Genomic DNA, 21,728 nt, shown 5'->3' on the forward strand with positions numbered 1-21,728 from the left:
GGACTCCAGTTCCTCCTACATGGGCTCTGATAGTACAGGAAACCTAGTGATTTCTTCAGTCCCCACCCAGCTTCTGCAGGATCATTGCCATAGACACAATGCCTAATGATTATCCTTTCTCTGTGTCCAGCGCCCTCTAGAGGTGGAGCATGGAGCAGGGGTCTTTGTGGATTGACTTGATTCGTGACACTTAAGCATAGAGCAGGCAAACCCCCTCCCTCCTTGGCTGGACAAGGAGTGGTGGCTTCTAAAAAGGAGCCAGCTGCTCAGTCCTGGGCAGCAGCAGCAGCCTGGAGATGGCTGCAGGGACAGTGGGGTCAGCCTAGACTTGCACACAGACTTCCTGCAGGGTCCATGCAGACTTGCTGAAACCTACAGCACAGTCCCCCAAACTGCCTAGGACCTCAGAAAGGAATGCCACCCAGTGATGGCCTGTGTCTCCTCATTTGCTAGTGAGAAAGAAGGCCTGGCATTAGATTTCTTCCCTTTTTTTCTTCCTCCCTCCCTCCCTTTGTGTGTGTGTGCGTCTGTCTGTGTGTCTGTGTGTCTGTGTGTCTGTCTGTCTGTCTGTATCTGTGTGTCTGTGAAGGGTATGGTATGGTATAGGGATGAAAAATTCAACTTCATTTTAATGAATGTCTTAAGTATTATATTAAGGAGAAGCACTTTAAAAGATATTTATTGTAAATTGTATGTATGGTTTTGTGTGTGTGTGTGTGTGTGTGTGTGTGTGTGTGTGCATGATGCACAGGGGCTCAGAATGAAGGGTCTTCAGGCACAACAGTATGCCATGCACCCACTGAAGCAATATGTATATTATTTGTGGGGTGTCACCTCAAGTGTGGTGCCCATATGAACCGAGAAGCAGTCTGGGCCTTCAGAGAGAACATGGTAACCTTATCTGTACAGATATGAACTTAGCTTAAAAGTTCACCTATGAGGAAGTAAAGCCCCAGGGAAGCCCCAGGTCACTGGAACACCCCTCCTGCAATCTGTTTTTCTATAGAGGCTAGCAAGGACAATGCTTAGATTTCTGGTAATAAAGAACATTTTTTTTCAGAGCAGAAGTTACCCCCAATGAACCAGTACTGGCAAGCCTGCAGGGATATACAGCCCAAAGGGGCCTCCTCCCATGTCTGGGTGTGAGTCTTCATGAGGCACAAACATGGGGTCAGATCACGGCTCCTCCTTGCAGGACTCAAAAGTGGAGTCTGGGTTTGTGCTAGAATCCCCAGCTGGCATTTGGAGTGACAGATTTGGGGTCTCTTGTTTGGAAACAGTATAATGCAATATCAAAGTTGCTTTCATCAATAATTGCAATGAACCATTTCAAAAATGGTGAAGAAATACATGGTTGACTAACTCTAGGTGCAAGGAAGCATATTTCTACCTGAATTGGCCTTCCCTTTTCATGATTATAAAAGAATTAAGAAACATCACAACCCACATCTCTAAAAGCCAACTAGAAGAGGGCAGGTTGGGAGGGATCCTGGTTGGGTTTTGCCATCTTGATTGGCCAGCAAGCAGGTCTGTGGGGGCATTTCATCGGTTAATGTTTAATGCCAATGAATTTGTATTTAACACATCACTTCTCAGGAGACATTACTCAGTGAATATAAAGATGTCTCTTTTAATGTTAAATTTCTTCTCTATTTTTATGTATTAGGTAAATGGAGTATGTTTTTATGAAACTTCTGTTCCTCGGACATAAAAGGTTCCGTTTGAAAGTATTCAATATCTAAGTGCAAAATTAACTTGGGAGATCAAACAGAAACCTAATAAAACTGTCGAGAAGTCCCTGCAAGATTCCTGCAGCATCAGTGATGGCCTGATGATCAGCTAGGTTGAGCACCTTCTTTCTTCCTGGCTGAACGCGTGAAATTATACCCATGCAAATGTAAGCCTCTTAATGTAACTCTTTTTCAAAAAGCAAATACAAGTTAGAGGCTGCAGTTTTGATGCTCTATTTGTGGTAAAGAAAACATTTGTGGGCCAGGTGGTTGGTGGCGCATACCTTTAATCCCAGCAAAGAGAGGCAGAGACAGGTGGATCTCTATGAGTTCGAAGCCAGCCTGGTCTACAGAACTAGTTCCAGGACAGCCAAGGCTGCACAAAGAAAACATAAGAAAAGAAAGAAAGAAAAAAAAGAAAGGAAGAAAGGAAGGAAGGAAAGAAGGAAGGACGGAAGGAAGGAAAGGAAAAAATGAAAACATTTGTTCTCTCATTTAACCATTCCCTCTTCCACTTTATGAGGAATAACTAGGACAGCAAATGCACCCTCTTTACTGTCTCCTGGGAAATGCATAAAGGACAATGGTTTCAGTGTATCAGGGAAGGTCTAATTCAGAGGGTCCTTCAGATCACATCTGTCTGCTTCATGCACACGCCCCAAGCAAGCTCAGCTCCTGTGGTGCTGCTGAGAATGTGCCTAAGAAGAACGGCTGTGCCTCCAGTTTCTGCTGAGTCAAAAGGCACAACCAGAAACAATGAAGGACTGAGGTTGAGCTGAAACTGAAGTCATGATGTCGAGATGCTTTTTTTAAAAGATCTCTTTATTTTTATGTGTCTGTTTCATTCACAAGTATCTTTGTGCACCATGTGCATGTAATGCCCACAGAGATCAGAAGAAGGTGTCAGATCTCCTGAAACTGGAGTTACGCCCACTGTGACCCCCATGTGGGTGCTGGGAATAGTACCTGGGTCCTCTGGAAAAGCAGCCAGTGCTCTTAGCCATTGAGCCATCTCTCCAGTCTCAGTGTTGGAATCTTGAGGACTGAACTTTCCAGAACAATGGTGTATACTAAAGTATATCTGATTTGGAATCTTCCCTTTCTGGAGCTCCAGATGCTGAGGCGAAGTGGTTACATAAGGCACTGCTGATGGAGAGAGCTACTATAGTTCATAATATTACAGTTGTTCGTACTCATCCTTCTTCCTGCTGCCTTCCCTCACTCCCCCTGCATCCCTCATCAGTCCCTTCCCTTCCTCCAAAGAATTCTTCTTCCTTCTCTCCTGCCATGTCTGTCTCTCTTCCACTCTCCCTTTTCCTCCATCCCCCTTTCTAGTTTTATCACACACACACATACACCATACCATATACATAGACACACAAACACCCTCCACACACACAGACACACATACCACATACACACAGACATATGCCACACACAGAGATATACACATGACACACAGATAGACAAATACACACAAACCACATAGACACACAAAGACCTCCACACACAAACACACACACACCACATACACACAGACATACACCACACACACACTGACATACACACCAAACACAGATAGACAAACACACACCATATACATAGACACACAAATATACACACACAGATATACATACCAAACATAGATAGACAGGCAAACAGACACACACCAAATACACAGACCCACAAACACACAGACATACACACCACACATAAATAGACAAACAGACACATAAACACCCACACATAACACACACAACATACACACACACACACACACACACACATATATATATATATATATATATATATATATATATATTTACACTTGGATTCTGCACCAGAGAACACCTGGCGTTTGTCTTTCTGGGGCTGATTTATTTTGGTTCCATCCACTTCCTGCAAATGTCACAATTTTATTTTTCCTTACAGCTGAATAAAATTCCATTGTGTGTATAGACTGCATTTTCTCTCTTTTTTTTATTCACCTGTTGATGGGATCTAAGCCAATTTAATTTCCTGGTTATTATGAATCATGCACCTATAACATGGTATGTGAGCGTCTCTGGTGTTGATAGAGTCCTTTGAGTGAGTGCTGTGGATTCGTCATACAGCTCATATTTCTTACCACTTCTTTGCAGCCTCGCTCAACAAAAGCCATGGAGATTTTCCAGGTTACCTGGCCAGCTGGCTCTGTACATACTGTAGGCTTCAGGTGAAGGAATGAATGAGACAGATGAAGGAATGAATGAATGAGGAGAGTAGCTCAGAAGCTCCCAGCTACAACCTGGAGGTTTTGGAGCTCAGTGGAGGGAAAAGCTGGCTAGCCCTTGTCACCCTGGAGTCTGCACAGGGATTCATTTGCTTACCCACCAATCTAGCCCTGATATATGGGACATCTTCAGTGTACTGAAAGCTGGCCAGATACAGGGAGCCTGCAGGAAAAGGCAGTGTAGGTTCCTGAGTGCCGAGGCACTGGGTGACGCTGTGAGCACAGAGAAGGTGCTCATTCTGCAGACCGACACACAGAAGCAAGCTCTGGTGTTTACAATTTTCCCCCTATTTTGTTTGGTTTTTGTTTTTTGAGACAAGGTCTCATGTAGCTCTGGCTAGCCTAGTAGTACTTGCTATGTAAGCCAGGCTGGTCTTGAACTCACAGAGGTCTACCTACCTCTGTCTCCTAAGTGCTGATATTAAAAACATGTGCCACCATGCCCAGCTGTGAGCTGGTGTTTAACAGGCAAACACGGGGGGCGGGAGGAAATATGACATTCTGATTCTGGCAGAACTCACTCTGGATAGGGGAAAGGTCATTCCATAGTATCTACTCAAGATATCCATACAACCACTTAGAAGACAGAAAATGCCAGCCTTGGTTTATGTCCCTGCCAGAGGGGTGAGCTTGCTCATTTTGGTAGGAATCCCTTTTTAAGTATGTACGGACACGGTGATGAGTTAACCAACCACAGGTGGAGATCAGACCCAGTGGATGTCCGAACTCTATGGACACTCACAAAGGTCATTAGCAGGGTTTTTGCTCCTCACAAGTCAGTGTGCCAGCATATCATTCCCTTGTTCACCTCTTCTGGGTGCTGTATGGTGCTCATACCAGTGCAGGTGTGTGTGCCTGTTCCTGGCTATGTTGTTTTTATCAGAGAGATAATATTCTCCTGAAGCGTTTGGGGTGCTTTAACCCCAAGTGACTCTAATAGCAGTTCTGTGTCCTTAACAGCCACTGCTCCCATTTTTAAAAAATATATGAACTAAGAGTTACCCCTGGTCACACAGAGGGTGAGGGATGGAGCCAGAGCTGACAGCCCCAGGATCTCATCAGAACCTCAGCAGCACCCTGTCCCTTCCATGGGGCTCATTACAGATAGCTCAGAATGCAGAGCCAGGGCCCCAGGGACCCCAGCCTTTCTGCAGTCCAGGCCCTGTGCGGACCCTTCCCATGCTGGCGGCTGCTCTAGATCTCATGGAAACACCATGAGGAGCCTCACTAGCCCTGCTGTCCAGATGAGGACTCGAGTCATGTAGTTCATGGATCACATCACCAATGCAATGGCAGATCTAGACCACAGCACCCCTACGGCATCCGGTGCCTTGATAAGGATGGGTCTTTTGTTGATCCTCTGAAGAGAAGGCCAAGGATGGACAAGGAGGAGAAAGAGATGATAGATGGATTCTCTGCCAACCTCAAGACCTGTGAGATCCCATCACAGAGTGACTTCCAGAGAACACCCTTAGCTTTTGTCCCCATGCTGACCCCCTGGAGTAGAGCCAACAGCCTAGGAGAGCTGGGATATGGCTCTGGATAGATGAAGAGATACCGTTATCAGCAGGAAGCTTAGCTGAAGGGCATGGGCAGGAAAACAGTGACTTTATTAATCAACATGTCTTGTTGCCAAATATTGCCCAATTCTCAAAGGCCCACAGAGACAAAGAACTTCTGTCTGCTTGGCTGAGCACTTTTCTTCCTCTTCCTCTTCCTCCTCCTTGTTCACCACACCTCATAATCAGGACCCTCTGCTTCTCTGGGCTCTGTCCTTACAGGGACCAACCTCCCTGGGGCCGTTCCAAAAACATGATGCACAATTCCCAGCGACCCAAGGGACAGCAGGAAAGTCTCAGGTTCCCCATCTTATCCCTCTACCCCACCCTATTCTGAATTCTCAATTCTTCCTTCCAGGGGAATACCCTGTGTCTTTGAAGACAACTGAACCCCGATTGTGGAGCTAGCGCAACAACCATGTCTATGCAAATGAATGTGCAGTGGACCGGGCCAAGGGGAGAGTCTTCAGGGAAGGAAGGCGCCAGCTAGGTAGCCTGGAGGGTGACCACAGCTGGCCCAGAGTAATTTATCTGGAGCAGGGAAAGCCCTGGGCAGGAAGTACTGGAGACCAACGCTCATACTTCTGTCCATTCCCTAAGACTGCCCATGGCCAGGAGTGGAGTAAAACCTTTGCTTTAGAGGCTGGGGGCCTCTGGGCCTCTTTCTGCACTCTATAAAGACACCAACAGATAGGCTGAGAAACCCAAGGTGAGCACAGAAAAGCAATGGGCCCAGGTTTTCCTCCATGCGAAGGTAAAGCAACCCTGGTTCCTCACCTCAGCTTCTCCAAGATGAGGATAGTTAGCTCCCCTCACTAGTACCCAGGCTGCTACTCCCTCAAACTTCCTCATCCCTTAATTTACTTCTTCACTGGAAAGTCAGGAAGGCAGGAAGGCTGGGGGAGAAATGACTAGAAAACAAGAGGTGAGATTACATGTCTGGGTCTGAACCAAATCTGCCCTAATTGGCACCCTAGACCTAGACCAGCCCCTCTACTCACCAAAGCCTCTGGTACCCTGTGGTGGCTTTAACTGTCAACTTGACACAACCTCCAATCACCTAAGAAAGGAATGTCCCTGACAGGTTACTTAGATCAGGTTAACCCATGGACAGGCCTACAATGCGTTGCGTGAGATAATGCTTTTGTATACTGTAAAGATTTGTTACTCATATTAGTTTAATAAAATGCTGATTGGCCAGTAGCTAGGTAGGAAGTGTAAGTAGGGTGACCAGACTAAGAGAATTCTGGGAAGAGGAACGAAACAGAGTCGGTCACCATCCAGACTCAGAGTAAACAAGATGAGAATGCCTTACTGAGAAAAGATATCAAGCCACAAGGCTAAACATGAATGATGGGTTAATTATGGGTTAATTTAAGTTGTAAGAGCTAGTTAATAATAAGCCTGAGCTAATAGGCCAAACAGTTTATAATTAATATTAACCTCTGCGTGCTTATTTGGGACTGAATGACTGCAGGACTGTGGGACAAGGTGGGACAGAAACTTTTGTCTACAATGCGTTTCTTAGATCAGGTTGGCCTGTGGACAGGCTTATGATGGGTTTAACTTAGATCAGGCTGACCCATGAAAAGGCCTACAAAGGGTTTTTCTTGATGTGGGAGAACCCAGCTCATCATGGGAGGCACGATGCACTAAGTAGGAACCCTGGACGTATAAAGAATAGAATGAGCAAAAATCCACGTATTTATTCTCTCAGCTCTTGACTGCAAATATCATACTTTAAGTTTGGGCCTTGCATTTCCTGCAATGATAGGCTATAACCCAGGATTGTGAGCCAACTAAACCCTTTCTCCCCCACATTGTCAGGATATTTTATCCCAACAGGAATGGAACAAGGACATACCCCAAAAGTCAAAAATTAACCCCAATGGTACCCATGCCACGAGTAAGTGGAGTTGAAACCTGAGGCTGACATGTACACATGGTGACAGTGCCTACTTCCTGTTGTCATACCTGGTTATGTGTCTATCTCCTGTGTGTCTCTGCCTCTATTGTCTGCTCCTTCTCCTCTTTCTCTAGCCCTAGCTCCTGCCCTTCCAGTGTCCTCACACATCGGCAAGTGTGATCACTCCACTTGCAGCTGCCAGCCCACATCCCCTAGCTCCTAGTTCCAGGAGAGAAAGTCTGTGATGGACCCATCTTTATATCCCCAGGGCCTCATCATGGGCTTTTGACCTGATGAGAGCAGAGAGCTGTGAGGTTGAGGAGTCTCCAGTTTCTTTCAGTTATAACCCTAATTTGTGGCAAGAACGAGAAAGAGCTGAGTAGAGAGCTCACTGCTTCTCTCTCCAGCTCAGTATCTCATGAGATCCCGAGATCTACCAGAAAGTCCACATCTTCACAGAGTTGAAGAGAAGCTAACCTGTGGAGGAGCCTGAAGCGTCAGGCTTCCCTCCAGTCTTAACCTTAGCTTTAACCCCATCTATTGACACAAAGACACCCTCTTTTCTTTTCCTTTTTTTTTTTGCTCTTTTTTTTTTTTAAATTAGAGTCTTATATAGCCCAGGCTGGCCTCAAACCCACTATAAAGATGACCCTAAAATTCTAAACTTCCTGCTTTTGCCTCTCTGCTAAGATTCATGGACCGCCATGCCCAACAGGATGTCTCCTTTTTTGGTCCACTGAGTAAACCTGATTCCTCACCAAAGTCCTTGTCCACAGAATACTAACTTCTAAACAATCTTGGAAAAGACTCAGCGGTTAACCACCTGGCTGACCCTCTTCTAAAGAGAGCTGGCTTCTCCAGCTAGCGTATATCTTGGAGATATTGGAGATATTGGAGAAGCTGAAGGTGTTGGGGGTGGGAGAGATCAGAAAAACAGTGGCTCTGACCCAATAATAGTGTTGTCAAATGTTTTCCTGTTTGTAAAGGAAACCCAGCAATCAAGGAGCTCTCTGCTTGTCCAGTCCTCCTCCAGTGCCCCTCCTTCCCCTCTCCAGCCTCTTCCTCTCCCTCAAGGTCTTTTCTTCATTCCAGTTGGGCCATGCTGGTGCCGTGGCCTCAGGCTCTCTACTTGTCCAGTCCTTCCTGCCCCTTCTCCACCTCTTTCTTCTCCCTCTCTCCAACCCCTTCCTTTCCCCCAGCCTCTTCTTCACTCTAGTTAGACAGGACTGGTGCTATGACCTCACACTCTGGGCTAATCCTGTGTTTTCACTAACCCCTTCTCTCTGTCTATCATGGGTGTGCGTGGGGCTCAAGAGCACCCAGTCCTCCCTTTATCCCACCTGGTGCTCACTCTCCAGTTTGTTCCTTCCCACTCCAGAGTCATGAAACCAGGGCTCCTACCCTAGCTTCTCACTAGACTCCCTGTCCCTTGTCCCTTCCAGTGTAGTCTACCCCTGAAGATAATGAAACTTTCTTACTCCCTTCTCCTGGTGTACCCTTAAGGAATGGCCTCCTGTCCCTCTCTGGGCTGAAAATGATTGTGCCCCACTGCACCCAACAGAAGTATACCCCACAGGAATGGAGGCCTTGGCCCCTTGTCACTATACTTCCCCATACAGATGAACTCCTTGACGACTAGGTATTGGTGGTTTTCCTTGTGGCTATGACAAAGTACCTGACTAAGGCGATTTAAGAAAGAACTGATGTTAATCCCAGCACTTGGGAGGCAGAGGCGGGCAGATTTCTGTGAGTTCGAAGCCAGCCTGGTCTACAAGAGCTACTTCCAGGACAGGCACCAAAGCTACAGAGAAATTTTGTCTCAAAAGAAGAAGAAGAAGGAGGAGGAGGAGGAGGAGGAGGAGGAGGAGGAGGAGGAGGAGGAGAAGAAGAAGAAGAAGAAGAAGAAGAAGAAGAAGAAGAAGAAGAAGAAGAAGAAGAAGAAGAAGAAGAAGAAGAAAGAAAGAAAGAAAGAAAGAAAGAACTGATGTACTTTGTCTCCGTCCATCATGAGGCAGGGTCATAAGTCATGAGGCAGCTAGTCACAGAGATGAATACTGATTCTCAGCCCACATCCTAGTTCTGGGTCAATTATATGTATTTTTATCTTTAAATTAAAATATATAAATTATAATATTTCCTCCCTATATTTCCCCTCTCCAACCCTTCCCATCTACCTCCATTTCTCTGTCTCTCAAATTCATTACCTCTATTTTCTTGTCTGTATATGCATATATATATATGCAATTGTATATACATGCATATATAAACATGTTTAGGAATGTACAAACACAGGAATAGTTAAAACTCAAAGTATCTGTACCTCTTACCCACTTTCTAGACCTAGGCAAATCATTCTGCACTTTCATTGTTAGCTTTCTTACATGAAAATGGGAACATTAAAAGTGTTTTCCTTGCCGGTGATAGAGACATATACCTTTAATCCCAGGACTACGAAGGCAGAGGCAGAAAAATCTCTGTGAATTTGAGGCCAGCCTGGTCTATAGAGTGAGTTTCAGGACAGCCAGGGCTTCACAGAGAAACCCTATATATCTGAGAGATCACCTAATCTCCAACTTTCATTAAACTGCACGGTGCCTGAGGTCTCCATTTAGACTTTGCTTTGGTGACAGCAGCAATCCTTAGGAGGGCTTCCACAATGCAACACACATTCCCTGGACTGTTTCCTCGGAGAGTCAGAGCTCCATCCCCAGTGTCTACATCCATCAGCTGACCATGGCATGTGAACGCTGTTCCAGGAGATTTGAAGCCCTCAGTCCTCTCTGCTGTCCTCCGTGGGAACCTCTGCAGGTCCAAGAACAGACATGCAGGTTACTAGAAACATCTAGTCACATGATTCTCAAGTCTTTCTCCTCCCCAATGTCTTGGTACCCTTCAGCATGACTTCTCAATCCACCGGTCACTGGTGTGTTATCTGAGCGCTACAAGATTCAGACTGTTGTATCTGAAGGAAAATCTCAAGCACCCCAAAAGGACATGCTTCCCTGACTATGTCCAAGATAACAGCCTGGACTCCTGGTGAGTGTGTATTAATGAGTGGAGAATGAGTAACTGTAGGGTGTTCAGAGTAAGGTCAAACAATATTTTGAAACCTCAGCAAATACTCATTACCATTGCAATCGTTTCCAGATATTTCTGAGCCAGACCATGTAGAGGCCCAAGGATCTGCAGCGGTCCACTTCTCATAGGCTCCAGATCGTCCATGTTCCTAAAAGCAGTTGCTATGAACCAAGTCAAGTCCACGCTACAGGGCTTAGAAAGGGGACCACTTTTCCACAGAAACCCTCTTGAAGCTGACGCAAGCATTATGTACTCCAGACATCTGTCTCTGTGATCCTGGGTGCCTGTCCCCACCCTATCTCTGACTCTGTCTTGGTGTCTGTAACTGTGGCTCTCTCTTCCTCTCACTTTTATAATCTCTCGCTCTTGCTCTCGCTACTACCCCTTCATCTCTCTCCTCAACCATTCACTCTTTTTGTTGTTCTTTCTCCACCCCACCCTCTTCCTTGGCCCCTCCCAAAGCTCCAGTGCTCCCCTTGGCAATGTCTACCTTGCAACCCAGCAAACTGCCTCCCAAGCCTCAGTCAAGCCTCTGCTCCATAGCTTCTCTCCCTACCAGCATCCTCCCGACTACTCTTCCAGAACCATGTTGATACCCAGCCACTTTCCCTGCAGCTGAAGGTAGCTAGGGTCAGGTGAATCACTTAGGCATGTAAGAAGACTCAGGTGGGAACTGTGGGAAACGCCAGGTCGGCCTGGTTCATCATGGAAGGTACACCTTGCTGAAGCAGCGCCAGAAGCCACATGGAAGCCGAGGGAAGAAGGGGACCTGTAGAATGAGGAAGTGAAGTGTGGGGACCTGTTAGGTGAAGCAGAACCTGGTGTCTATTTAGACACAGAGGAAAGAGTCAGGAAAGTGAGCAATTTCCAGGATGTTTGGAAATATTCTGGCTTGAGGTTATTCCTGTGAAATATTTTAACCAAGAAAATCCAAGAGTCTTCAGAGATGAATATTTCCTCTAATGCCATTTTGCAAATGGCATCTCTAAGACCAGAAGAGGCAATCTGGCCAGTACTGTTGCCTCTCGGCTTCCTTACTTACACTGAGCAGGTAGGGGTGGGGGTAGGGAATCTTTAATTTAAAAGATCCTAGGCTGAGGAAATAGCTCAGTCAGTAAAGGTGTAAGTGTGAAGACCTGAGGTCAGTCTCAAGACCCATGTGGAAAGAAAAAAGTCTGGGCATAGTGGCATGTGTGTAATCAAGTCCTGAGGAGATGGGGACAGGTGGACTCATCAGCGGGCCAGCCTAGACTACTTGGCAAGCTCCAGGCCACTGAAAGATAAAGACACTATCTCCAAAAAAAAAGTGGACGGTGCCTGGGGAATAGCACCTGAGGTTGACCTCCAGCCTCCACATGCACATGTACATACATGCACCTGCACACACATGAACATGCACATACACTATGTGAATAGGGAAGGCAGGTCTCTGACAGGCATTGGAGCCACCATTATGAGTCAGACTCAGTCTCTTCTCAAGGGCAACAGATGAGAACACACTTTCCACCACAGGTCATGAGAACATATGCTCACCACAGCAGCAGAAGAGGCATAAGGGATGACACCTGTAAGTCAGGCAAGGAGGGGGCTTCTGCCTCCCACCTGCAGCAGTGGTGAAGGAGGTTCTTCCGTCTATGTGTTGCTTTCATTGGTTGAATAAAGAAACTGCCTTGGCCTTTTAATAGGGCAGCACTTAGGTAGGTGGAGTAGACAGAACTGAATGCTGGGAAGCAGAGGCAGACGGAGAGCTGCCATGGAGCTGCCAGGTCAGACATGCTGAATTTTTCCTGGTAAGCCACGACCTTGTGGTGACATCCAGATTATTAGAAATGGGTTGACTCAAGATGTGAGAGTTAGCCAATAAGAGGCTAGAGCTAAGGACAAAGTAGTGTTTTAATGAATACAGTTCCTGTGTGATTATTTTGGGTGTAAGCTAACCAGGCACCCAGGACAAACAAAGGGCCACACTCCTCACCCAACACAGCAGTATGAGCTGCACCAAGGAGGAAACCTCCCACCTTGCCCCACCAGGCATCTTCCAGCAGCTTCACAATGGGGAATTGGCTGGAATCAATGGACTAAAAGAAAGGTTATAGGTGTCAGAAACCATGGAACCCTACATGTAAGTGGAATAACTTCTGTTTTTACTCTGAGGAAGACAGGAGCTGTTGCAGGGCTGAAGGGGGCAGAGAGACAACTGTGGAAACTTAGGTGACAACCTAGGACAAAGATGAAGTGTTTTAAATTAGGACATGGAAGTGGAGAGGTAATGGGACAAGGTCAATGCTAGACATATTTTAAAGAGTGGAGACCATAGGCTTTCCTTACCAGAGGCCTAGCAGGAAATGTGGGGTATGAAGGACAGGAGACAAGGACAACACCCAGGGTTTGGCCTGAGAAACTGGAAGGGTAGAGTTGCACTGACTAAAATGAAGACAACTAAACACAATAAGGTGGCTTGGAGAGAGGTCTACCAGATGTTCCATTCCAGATACAGAGGCTGATAGACCTCTGATGTGGGATTCCCCTCTGTATGCTGTGAATACCACTGGTTAACAAAGAAACTGCTTTGAGTCTATAGCAGAGCAGGGCAGAACAGAGGTAGGCGGGGAAAACTAAACTGAATGCTGGGAGAAAGGAGGCGGAGTCAGGAGAAGCCATGTAGCCCCGCCAGAGACACGTGCTGGAACTTTACCTCTTTACCCGGTAAGCCACAGCCTTGTGGCGATACACAGATTAATGGAGGTGGGTTAGTTTAGAATACAAGAATTAGCCAGAAATATGCTTAAGCTGTTGGTCAAACTATTACAAATAATATAGTTTCTGTGTGGTTATTTTGGGTCTGAGCAGCTGGGAGCAAACAAACAGCCCTCCTACAACAGACCTTAACACCTCAGAAGTCTGTCGGTAAAGCACTGCCCTGTGGACATAAGGACTCTGGTTTGATCCCCAGCACCAGGCATGGTAGCACACTGTAATTCCAGTCCTGGGGAGGTAGAGACAAGAGGATCCCTGGGGACCTAGCCAAATTAACCCTAGGTTCCAGTGAAAGATCCTGCCTCAAAGAACAAGGCGGACAGTGCCTGAACCGTGACATTTCAGGTTGTTCTGTGGCCATACATGTATCTGATACACATATACACTGAGGACGAAGCCAAGTGGAGAAATCCAGAACTTCAGCTGAATTCTTTTCAACCATGGGTCCTCTTTCTCCCAATACAGATGCCTGTTTATGTAATATGGGAAGTCACAATCTGTATCATGTCCATAGATGATTCTCGCATCAACTCTGACCTTTCTGATACCACACACCACGCCTGTGGGAATAGCACGTGTGGCCAACTTCCCAATTAAGCCATAAGCTCAATCAACCTGTGGCTCACCTCCTCTTTTGTGCATGGTCCTTGCATGTGGACTCAAAGCTGGGCTGAGGGTTTTCTCTTTGTGGGCTACATCTGGTGATGAACTTGCCCCTGGGGATTTCACAGCGCAAGCTTGTGAATGGGTGTTTGTATGAGAGGATATGGAAAAAAGCGATGCACTGGCTCCAAGGACAATGGACGCATTTATAAATCTTAGAAGGATGTGTGCGCAGGTTTCAATTAGCTTTTAATCATTGCTCTGCAGGTCAGTCTGCATTGTGTACCGATGTCGTGGAACAAAAACCTAGGCATGAGCAATGAAGCATGAAACAGAGTTCTGGTTGCCGCTCTACCAAAAAGCCCAGACGCAGATATAGGTGAGAAAATGGATTTGTCCATGCCAGAAATGAAGAGAGAGAAAGAGAGAGCTCAAATATGTCCCTGCCTTGCCTAGGGCAGTGTTATGATTTATAGAAGACATGGAACAGAAGCCAGGATGTTCCTGCTGCGGCAAGAATAAAGACCTTTGGCTATCAAACCAGGGGAACAGTGAAGTCCCAGATGTGGAATTTCCCCCAATGATCCCAAACTGGAAGAAGACAGGCTGGAACCTGGTGCCACTCAGAGAGAGACTTGCCTCTCAGCAACAGATTATAGATTCTGGCAGCTTTTCAGACCATCATGCATGAGAGATAGTAACAGAGACAACGTCAGTGGGCAGGACCACACCTTGGCCAGGACCGCTTAGCGATGTATGTTGTCTTCTGTTTGAACCTGACGTCATATCAGGACCCTGAAGATGGATTTGAGGCATGTGGTTTTAGCTTTAATTATCAATTTGACATGACCTAGAATCCCTGGGAAGAGTCTCAGTGAAGAACTGTCTACAATCCCTATGTTGGATAGGTTTGTGGGCACGTCTATGGATGGGGACTTGTCTTAATTATGATAACTGATATAAGAGTACCCAACCCACTATGGGTGGCATTGTTCCCTCTGCAGGGAGTCCCAGAGTAAGAGTACAGAAATCAGTAAACAAATAAGCATGAGTGCTTCCATTTCTTTCTGCTCTTGGCTGTGGACTAGAATCTTGGCTTGCCACAACAGGCTGTGACCTGAAATTGTAGGCCAAAGCCAACCCTTAAACTGCTCCTCACTGCGGTATTTTATCACAAGGACAGAAATGAAACCACAGCAGGGAGTCACCGGGCCTCTGCTCCTTGTTCTGATAGGGTCGCAGTAAATAAATCTTCCTTTTCTGCCTTTCACTATGACCTGTCAGTTTCCTATTGTGGAAGAATGATAGAGACTCGCTCCTTAGGGCTGCCAGGGCCCAGCCTCTGGCCCTAACAACTCTAGTAAAAGGACGTACACATGTGTAGACTTATCTGTGAGCCCACATTATCAGAACTGGAAATGAGTCTTTTGGCACATGGCCCAACAGTCTGGAGGTTGATCATCTGCAGTCTCGCCAAGCTTACTAATTCTTCAGACCCCATGTCAGGCTGAGGCAGGGCGCTGACTCCCTGAGCAGAGGGACTCATCTGCCAGGGGCAGGGCCCAGCTTTTGTTGGCAGGCTTCACCGCCCAGTCACACCTGTCCTGACAGTGTTCACAGCTGTCCCTGCCGTGGCATCTGATCTTGCTTTCCCCCACACCAGCCTTCAGGGCCATGTTAGTTCAGCACCCTCCTGGAGAAAGCTAAGGGCACCTTATGACCTCTTCTCTCTTTCTGCAATCTGCTAACCTGCCAGGGCTGCATCTCTGCAAGGAGCAAGCTCATGGGATTTTTCGCTGGTGCTCATCAGCCTATTTCCCAACTGCTGATTGTGATACAGGATACAGATTACAGCTGAGCTGTTTGAAAACTTCACCAGTGGCAGCCTGAATAGACACCCCACTGGGTAAAGTGCTTGTCCACCAGTGGGCTGGAGATGTGGCTTGTCCACCACTGGGCTGGAGATGTGGCTTGTCCACTACTGGGCTGGAGATGTGGCCCCACTGGTAGTTTTTGCCTATTATGAGTGAAGCCCAGGATTTGATCTCCAGTACTAGATAAACTGTGTCTGTGTGCATGTCTGTAATCTCAGCACTCAAGAGGTAAAGGTAGGAGGATCATAAATTCAAGATTATCCTTGGATACACAGTGATTTTGAGGCCACCCTAAGCTATATGAAAACCCATCTCAAAAGCAAACAACAATAAAACAAATGGTCATATGTCATCAGTGAACTAGCAGGTCATCAGACCTGGGCTATGGTTCAAGGTGTGGACTGGTAGATTTTAATAAGCCTTCTATAATTTAACTTGATGTGACTATTTTACTAGTATTGCTTTATCTGGGTGTGGTAGTGTTTGCTTGTAATGGCAAATGGGTGAGGCAGGAATCGCAAATTCTAGGATAGCCTGGGCTACACTGTGAGATACTGTCTCAAAAAACAACAGCTAGGCACAATGGCGTACAACTTTAATCCCAGCACTTGGGAGGCAGAAGCACACAGAAATGTGAGTTCCAGGCTAGCCTGCTCTACACAGCAAGACCTTATCTCCATAGTGAATAAGTAAAATAGCCAGGGTGGTGGCGCACACCTTTAATCCCAGCACCTGGGAGGCAGAGGCAGGCAGATCTCTGTGAGTTGGAGGCCAGCCTGGTCTAGTAGTTCCAGGACAGCCAACGCTACACAGAGAAACTCTGTCTCAAAATAAATAAATAAGAATAAATAAGTAAATAAATAAATAATCAATTTCTATTGGTTTTGGCAGCTCCTGTAGTGTGAAAACTCCCCACTTTGGCTGATTGCCAGCTGCCGACACGGGTGGCCCCCGACCTAGGAACAGATAAACAACTGCACACCATCATTCCTCACCAGACACCCACAGTTGACTTGGGCAGCCTCAAAACCACAGGAATGCAAGTAAGGGAAGGTCAGAGGGGCACAAAGCTCTGTAGCCTCTGGCTCATGTAACACCACCTCCCTGGGAAGGAGGGGCGGGAAAATGATTGACAGGGCAGGGGAGGAGTCAAGCTGTGGGCTGGTAATGTCTTGTTTTGTTCAGGTCTGTTTTCCTTGGCTTGGGGTATATTACATGTGGATTGGAAATGTGCTTGTAAAAGCCACCAAGGGAAGACATCAAATGACCTCAGCCTTGTGAACTGTCCTCTCCCCGAGCCTCTTGACCTCTGGAACCTGCAAGACTTTCTTTGAAATGCCAAGCTTGCCAATGGCTAAAGAGGGAAGGAATGGCAGGAGGAGCCCAAGTGGTAGGTAATCCATGCTTGTGGCCAGCCAAGTCACCATGGGCTAGGAAACTGAACTGGAGCTGGAAAGAGAGAGAAGGAAGCCAAGAAGGAAAAAGCATGTTTGGGGAGCACCCTCTGCGCCTGAGTGCCCTTCTGAATACTTAGACTATACACTCCTCTCTCCAAACCCCACCCTGGAAACCGGTATGTCTCTGCCCAGTAGGCAGTGCCAGGAAGATCCAGAATGTCCCACCTTCCTCCCACCCTAGGATCTGGGGGCCCCAGCATGCGCCAAAGCAGCTGTTGGTCACAATTAGCTTCGCCTGATGAAACAGGAACATCCAAGGCCTCCCAGGAAGGATTATAGAAAGGAAGGAAAGTAAGTTAAACGTTCCTGTTGCCTGCTGAGAACCGAGGCCACCCAGTTGGTCTCCCAGCATACCATCTTCCCTACCATTGCCTTGGGGCACAGAGTTCCACTCTCCCAACACCCTCTGGGGCTGCCAAAGGGTCACAGATTTAGAAGCCTGTCCTCTGAATGAATCCCCCGGCCTGGCAATCCCTTGTCTCTGGAACCAGCGGTTCAGTAGCATAGCCAGTCCCTGGATTTTGACAGGGGAAATGAGTCTTTTTTTTCTTCCCAGAAAGAAGGTTGACTGGATTCTGAAACAATCAGGTCCCAGTCTAGAGTTCAAGCTGGAGTTCTGAGGAATCAGGAACATTAGTAGCCAAGAGCTCAGGGGTACAGCCTGGCTCAAAGGCCCTGGGGCAGTTGACCAGAAATAAGATCGGCTGGTTGGGGGCTGGTGAGCCGTCTCAGCCAGTAAGCGAGCATGCCACAACAGCATGAGGACCTATATTGAGTCTCTTAGAACTTACATTTAAAAGCCAGGCATGTGGTAAGCAAGAACCAAGGTGGAAGGCTCCTAAGGAACGACCCCCAAGGTTGACATCTAACTACCTCCACGTCCCTGCACTCATAGGCCTGTGCACACATGCCTGCCGGCTGGACCTACAGCCTTGTCCCTCTCCAGTCCACTACTCTGTGGCTCCAGCCTACTACGCTGTGGTGAGCCTGTGACAGCTGTGAGACACGGCTTACTGGGGACCTCATCATGGTACCTTGCTGGGGACCAAGAATGAGCAGAAGTTCCCAAGGAAGGGGCTGGGGTGGGAGGTTCTCCTGAGGACAGGAGTGTAAAGCCACCATTGTCACAGCTGGTAGTCTCAAGGGAGGAACAATGTCCTCCTTTAATGCCAGTCACATGGGTGGTAAGGTTACTCATCAAGGCTGGGGAGGGAGGGGCAGGCAGAGGGCATCCATGGCCCATAGGGAAATGACAGGTCTCCACACAGCTAGAGAGCAGCATGTGTCTCAGCCCTAGAAGCCTCAAACCAAACTCTTTCCTGTCGAGGCCCTCACTCTTCACAGAACCCATTCACATCGGCTGGCTCTGTCCACAGGTGTCCTTAGTCACACCCATAATTCTAGTGGCATTTCAACTGTATTTTAATAGATGAAGCTTGCCTGGGAATCCGGGGAGTAAAACAGCCACACTGGTCAGTCTTATAGCTGGGTGATGGTAATGCACACCTTTAATCCCAGTAGCCATACTAGTTGCCATAGAAACCGGGCAGTGAATGCCTTTAATCCCAGAACTATAGAAGATTATTGTAAAGCAGGAGGAAACAGCTCTCAGACACAGTCTCATTCTGAGATTCCTGAAGGCAGGAGTGTCATTTTGGACTGAGGTTGAGGTATCGGCTATTTTTGGTTTTCTGACCTTCAGGTTGAACTCCAGTTTCTATCCCTGAGTTTTTATTAATCGTGCTTCGCATAATGTTATGTTGTAATGCCTTGGGTTCGGGCTTTACTCAGGTAATGCTGACAGCTGGTACACTGACTATAGAGCCCATCTGAGGGTTATAGGCATGAAGGCCTAGCCGGGTCCACCACTGTGGCCTGGCCTGGCTTCTGGGGTCATCAGGGCCTATGCTGTGACCCACCATGTGAGGAGCTTCCTAGGCCTACACCACACACTCACTTCTCCCAGAAAGAGAACCAAGGACACAGAATGAACCTCAGAGAGGACTTCAGAGTCGCCTAACCCCGTGTACTCCCCTGGAAAGAACACAGGAGGATCCTACAGAGCCAGCGTCTCAGAGAACTTGCCTTAGACTCTTCTAAGGCCAGTGACCATCTTGAGAAGAGCAACCAGAAAAAATGAGAAGAGGAATTTTGGACCAGCTTTGGAAGGAAAGGCGTGCCCGGGGTTGGCTTCTCACAATGAGATTTTGCACCAGGACCCACTGAAGACTCACCCTGCCAGACCTAGAATCAAGTATCTGCGCTGAAAGATCCTGAGAGGACCTAGTGATGCAGGTAACTCCTAAGCCAACAGCCAACAAGTCCTGCAAAGTCTACCAGGGGAGTAGTAGAGTCCAGCTCAGCCCTGTGGGCAGAACTAAGGAGCCCTCTAGAGGTTGGTGCTTGAAACTTCCAGGTCCCTGTTCTTCCCACTGACAGGCAACACGTGTGGGTCTGTACCTGTTCATTATGGCCTGGTCAGGCCCGGCAGAGACTATATCTTCCAATTTACAGAAACTAATGTTCAGGAAGCCCAATCTCAGCCCTCAGACACCCAGTTTTGTTTTTGTCTTTTTGTTTGTTTGTTTGTTTGTTTATTGAGACAAAGTCTCATCGTGTAGTTCTGGTTGGCCTCAAACTCACAGAGATCTTCCTCTTGTGCCTCCTGAGGTCTGGAATTAATAGTGTGCACCACCACGCCCAGCCACAAACACTCATGGCTAAAACAAACGTTTTGTTTCGGCATAGCTTCACAGAAACTTCGCAAAGTTAGTTAGGAGACCCCCATACATTCCTCATTCAGGATCTCCAGCTGTTCCCATCGTTCCCAGGAAGTCCCCAAAACATTCCCTTATCCAGGATGTCCCGGTGTTACCATCCACTCCCAAGGTCTATTGATTAAAACAGGCTTGTGTCAGGAGAGGTGGATCTGTGATTAAGAACCCTTGTTCCCGCAGAGGACCCACACGGCTCTCAGTCATCTGTAACTCCAGTTCTAGGAGATCGGATGCCCTGGAGGCACCAGGCACACGGGTGGCACACACACATACATGCAGGTAAAACACTCATCCACATAAAATAAATAAATCTAAGAAAAATAGCAAGCTGACATTGCTCTATAACCACTAACTGAACTCCAGGCTTTCTTTGGAGCCCACCAATTTTTCCACTGAAATCCCCTTTCTGTTCTAGGATGACATCCAGCAAGTCACACTGCATTCCGGTGTTCTCCTGTGTTGTTTATTATGATTCGTGACCTTGACCGTCTTTGGGCATGCTCCAGACCTGTGCCAGATGGTGTCCTCTGTTTAGCTGCTGACTAGACAGAGATGGTAGATTTGGGGAAAAATTACCACAGAGCGAAGCCCCTCCCACTTCACGTCCTATCAGAGGGCGTGTGCTTCCTGGGTAGGAGATGTACCCTTCGCCACTGTAAAACTACTGTTTTCTTTTCTCTGCTCCGTATGCTATTTTTTGTTTGTTTGTTTGTTTTGAGACAGGGTCTCTCTGCACAGCCCCGGCTGTCCTGGAAGTCACTATGAAGGGAGTCTAGCCCACACAGAAAGAGAGGTAGGAGCTAAAGCAAACTTTACCTCCTAGAAGGGCTATCAGATATGTTATTTGAAATGCTATTTGTTTCTTTGTTTTGTGTGTGGTAATGGGTGTGCATATGTGTGTGCACATATGTGCACATGGATGCGGAGGCCGGAACCATCTTATTTCTTGAAACGGTCACTTGCTGAACCCGGAGCTCATCTGTTTGACTAAACTGATTGACCAATGAGTTTCAAGGATCTGCCTATCTGGGTTTTTCCAGACCTGGGGTTACAGATGGGCCCTGCTACACTTGGCTTTTTTATTTTGTTTTATCTCATTTACTCATGTATCTTTTTGTGTTTTACCTGAATGTGGGTCTATGCACCCAGTACCTAGTGCCTGGTGCCCAGAGAAGCCAGAAGAGGGTGTCAGATCCTCTGGGACTAGAGTTACAGACAGCTGTGAGCTACCACATAGGTGCTGGGAACTGAACCCTGGTTCCTCTGGGAGTGCAGCCTCTAGCCTCTGAGTGATCTCTCCAGTCCCCCAATTCTGGGGAGCTGAGTCCAAGTCTTTATGTTTGAGCAGCCACTTCCCAGCTCCAGGCCTCTATTCCTTATTCATTCTTTTATATCTGTATGGGTTGATGTATTTATTATACTCTAGATTATAATCCAGTAAAACACTATGACCTGGGCTGGAGAGATGGCTCAGAGGTTAAGAGCACTGGCTGCTCTTCCAGAGGTCCAGAGTTCAATTCCCAGCAACCACATGGTGGCTCACAATCATCTGTAATGAGATCTGGTGCCCTCTTCTGGTCTGCAGGCAGAACACCATGTACATAATAAATAAATAAATCTTAAAAAAAAAAAAAAAAAAAAAAGAACACTATGACCAAAAAGCAAGTTGGGAGTATCTTAGGGTTTCTACTGCTATGACAAGACATCATGACCAC

At 47.0% G+C, this 21,728-nt stretch overlaps 1 long non-coding RNA gene across 1 annotated transcript in view; it reads left to right on the forward strand.

Moving 5' to 3' along the window:
• Positions 1–21,728, forward strand: part of LOC148122197 (uncharacterized) — a 250,853-nt gene that overhangs the window by 61,940 nt on the left and 167,185 nt on the right. The window lies entirely within an intron of this gene.

The sequence above is a fragment of the Myodes glareolus genome, chromosome 4 (genome assembly GCF_982192425.1).
Source record: "Myodes glareolus chromosome 4, mMyoGla1.1, whole genome shotgun sequence".
Lineage (NCBI taxonomy): Eukaryota > Metazoa > Chordata > Mammalia > Rodentia > Cricetidae > Myodes > Myodes glareolus.